We start from the raw sequence: 4,609 nt of genomic DNA, 5'->3' as shown, positions 1-4,609 counted from the left end.
CTGAGCGTCCGGGCAAATTCCAGCGATAACTCATAAAAGACCTTTGATCCGAAAAGTTAACTAGTAATTTATGCAAAAACAGAGCCAGCCTTCAAGGACAGTTTAGTAGTAAGGAAAGTCAGTTTAAGTGTAATAATCGCGACTGAAGTTTGCAGAAATTTCATGAAAAGTAGTTTTTTATTTTTTCAAACATGTTTATTTCAAACAATGCAAAAAGAGAAATGGTTGAAAAAAAAAAACTTAAATCAATGCACTTCTCACCTAACTTCTGACTTCAAGTTTGTCCAAGTAATTTATGTCTGTTCAGACAGACTAGGCCCACTCAAAAAGAAAGAAAAATGTGGACCTACAGCGCCTATAAAACGTTTTCACCCCCTTGGATGTTTTACCCTTTATTGATTCAGTCATGGTCAATATAATTTGGCTTTTTAACTTAAAAACTCTTTAATATTAAAGTGAACACAGATTTCTACAAAGTAATGTTAATTCAATAAAATGTATCATGTAAAATAAGAGAATACATAAATGTTCACCCTCTTTAAAGTGACTGACCAAATGCCCTGACCAACTGTTGCTAGTAGTCTCACAATTGGTGAAACGGGGATCACCTTAGTGCAGTGAGTGTGTCTCAAGTGATTGTAGTACGGAGACACCTGGCTCTGGAAGGCCCAGTCACTGGTTAATCAGTATTCCTTGCTACCATTACACCGTGAAGCCAAAAGAACACTCAAATTAACTCAACTCAAATTCCCAAGGCCCTGAACATAACAGTTCAGTTAAATGCATCATCAAGAAATGGAAGGAATATAGCACGTGTAAATCTGCCTAGATCAGGGAGTCCTCACAAACTAAGTGACCGTCCAGAAGGAGACTAGTCAGAGAGGCCAACAAGACACCTATGACTGCTCTGAAGGAGCTACAAGCTTCAGCAGCTGCGATGGGAGTGAATACAACTGTTGCCTGGGTTCTTCACCTGTCAAAGCTTTATGGGAGATGGGCAAAGAAAACGCCACTGTTGAAGAAAACTCTGATAATATCAGGAATAAAGTTTGCCAGAAGGCATGTGTGAGACTCCATGGTCAAATGGAAAAAAGTTCTTTGGTCTGATGGGACCAAAATGATGCTTTTTGGTTCATCAGACAAGATGCCAAACACTGCACATCACCACAGACACACCATCCCCACGGTGGAGCACAGTGGTGGCAGCATCATGATGTGGGGATGCTTCTCTGTGGCCATCCCTGGCTTTAAAAGTAGACAGTAAAATGAATGCAGCAAAATATAGGGAAATCCTGGAGGACAATCTTATTCAGTCTGCAAGAGATCTACTGCTTGGGAGCAGATTATTTCCCAGGAAGACAATGACCTTCTGCATACAGCAAAAGCGACACAGAAATGCTTTAACAACAAGGTGAATTTTCTGGAGTGGCAGAGTCAAAGACCAGACCTCAATCCATTAGAGAATTTGTGGCTGGACTTGAAAAAGGCTGTTCATGCTTGATCTCCATGCGGCCTGACAGAGCTTGAACAGTTTTGCAAAGAAGAATGGAGTAAAATTTCAGTGTCCAGATGTACAAGCCTGACTGAGACCCATGCACAGAGACTCAGTGCTGTGATTGCAGCCAAAGGTGCATCTACTAAATACTGACAAAAAGGGGGTGAATATTTATGCAGTCAATTATTTTAAATTACATGTGTTCATTTAACTGTCATTACTTTGTAGAAACCTGTTTTCACTTTGACATTAAAGTTGTTTTTTGTTTATTTATTTCATCAAAAAAGCCAAACTTATATTGACCATGATTAATTTATTAAATCAATAAAAGTGTAAAACATCCAAGGGTGTGAATACTTTTTATGGGCATAGTATTTGAAACTGCTTTAATGAGTAAAAAAGCGAACAAATCAAGTTTTTTCCAGCTCAAGTTTAAGCTCTGGTATTTTTGAAGTTAGGTTGTATGTGGTGTTTTGCATTAATCGTGGCTTTAGCCTCAAGCCTCCCCTTTTAAGACTCACTGGTCATTCCACCAGGGAAGCTAAGCTATACAGTGTTAGACAGATGAACTTTCTCTACATAATTTAGGAAGTTTTCAACTAAAAAAAATAGACCAAAAACTATGTTGGATCAATATGCTCCATTACTGCCAACTATACTGAAGAAAATAAGTCTATAATGTCTTTATTTATTATTCATTGTTGATGCTGTTCTTGGTCTTTCTTTTCTAATTCCCTGTTCTCTTTTTATGAAGCTCCTTTCTTGCTTTCTGCATCTTACTCTTATCTCTTTCCATACCTTCCTCCTCTCTTCCTGCATTTCATCTTCTTCATTTCCCTCCTTTCTCTTTCTGTATTTCCTTATTCTTTCTGAATCTGCTTCTCCTTCATCTCTTTTTCTGGATCTTCCTCTTCTCTTTCTGCATCTCCCTTTTCCTTCATCTGACTCCTTTTTCTGCATTTCCCCTTTCTCCCTCCTCTCTTTCCTCTATTTACTTGTTCTCTCTTTCTGCTTCACCCTCTGCTGTCTTTCTGCCAGCACAGCTTTGGCAGATGGCTATTCAACATTCAATAAACTATGCTAAATGTTACTACTACATTCATTGTTGATTAAAGTTGGGTCTTTCTTTATAAATAATACGGCAGAGAGTGTAGTCTAGATCTGCCCTCTTTGTAAAGTGCCCAAAGATACCTTTGGTTATAAATCGGCCCTACACGAAAAAAAAAACAGCTGATTGATTAAATTACATATAAAGCAATATCCTTATTTGAAAAAAAGGATGAGTATTAAAAAAATTCAACCCCCACACAGTGTGTACAAATAATGGCGTTGACGATTCTGACCAAAACAGTTGTTTGAACCAGGCTGTAAACACATTTATTTCTGATGTAAAGCTGAATTTTGATAGTGAGTATGTGACTTCCACGGTTATGCGCTCAGCTTCTAGTGGACACTTCATGAACTACAGTTTTGGTTGCATCTTGGCTTCATTTTTTAACACTGGAAAAATCCTTTGTCCAGTCCCTAGGTTTTAAGGACAATGTAACATTTTGTACCACACAGTTCAGCTGTTTTTAAGAAGTTATGTTCAACTTTCTGAATCTGAAAACATGAAAAGGCCTTGGCTTCAAAAAGGAACAGGGATGGAGGAAAAAAATCACACAGTGTCTTTAATTTCAGAAGACTCTTTAATTGCATCAACATGGCAAAGATAGTTAATTTGTAAATAATGTTAATAATCCATTCTTCAAATCCAAGTTAATAATCCACTGAGATAAACCTGATCTAATATTCATTCATTTCTCATCATTTCCAAATAATTATTTAAATATAATCTCAATTTTATTTATATTTCAAAAATTCAGGGGAAAATTATCAGACACCTCTTTCATAAAACAACAATTGTCAGAAAATTAATAATTTTCATATAAATTCTCTCAATTTATGAATTTAAATTTCATAAAAACTATATATCACAGTGATGTCTGTCATTTTTTGGGCCACAGGTGTTAGTCAGTGCAGCGAAAAGCAGAAGAAAATTTAACCAATTGTTTCTTAAAAGATCTTGAAAAAATATTAGAACTTTTATTCTGATTTGGATTCTACTTGACTTTCTATTACTCATTAAAAAGCGCTTTTTGGCAAGAGGCACCTAACTTTTTTTAATTGTTTCATATAGCTACTACGAACGAGTGCAAATTAAACATGACCTAAGAAGCATCCACCTACTTCCCCTTCGCTCTGTTTCATTTCTATCCTATAGTGCAAATCAGGGGAGCAGTTCTCACGAGTCATGCCGAAATAGTCTTCTCAACCTAGCAACAACAAAACCCTTAAAAACCCCTTAGACGAAATACTGACCAATAGCAATTGCACTTCACATTTCACCAACAAATGGCCGTGGTTATGACAGTGGATGTATGAGCAGGAGGGCAGTACACAGTCATCTTTACAGAAACATGTCCTCCAAACACAAATGCTACAAAATAACAGACTGACACCTGACAAACGATTGCACACATTAAAGAGATGTTCTCTGTTATTTTAAAGGCAAATGGTTACTGTCCACTAAAGAGCAATCATGGAATGACCTACATTTATAAGCAGTAGTCTGGCACATGGAGTGAGACTTCAGTGGAACATCTGATTCCAAATGTGACATTCAAAATATAACACCGACTCCTGCCCGTCTCCCAATCTAGTCGACTTAAGAACATTTTTCTGATTAGTCACAGTCTTTAAGTTTCAAAGTACCTCCTAATTCAGTAATTAGAACACAATCGTTGCACATACCTGACAAGGTCTGGTTCTGACCTTCCTTTATGACACACAAATCTGTTTTGCATAGATTTGAAAATGCCAAAATACTGTCAGAGAATAAGGGTGTCAGTATGCTCCAAAAGACCGTCCATAAAGATGTTAACTGAAACCCCCCTGCCTTCCACTAAACTTGAGGAGTATTTGGTGGGTAATGTGGTGAAAAAATGATAAAGATAATGTCTTATTCCCAATACCCTCCTTGCCCCCACTACTTATCCCTAATTTCCACCATGTATGTATAGGGATGAGTATCAAAATCCAGTACTCATCCTTAACTACCAAACCAAATCAAAA

The sequence above is a fragment of the Cheilinus undulatus genome, linkage group 14 (genome assembly GCF_018320785.1).
Source record: "Cheilinus undulatus linkage group 14, ASM1832078v1, whole genome shotgun sequence".
Taxonomy (NCBI): Eukaryota; Metazoa; Chordata; class Actinopteri; order Labriformes; family Labridae; genus Cheilinus; species Cheilinus undulatus.
This window is presented reverse-complemented; position numbering follows the sequence as displayed.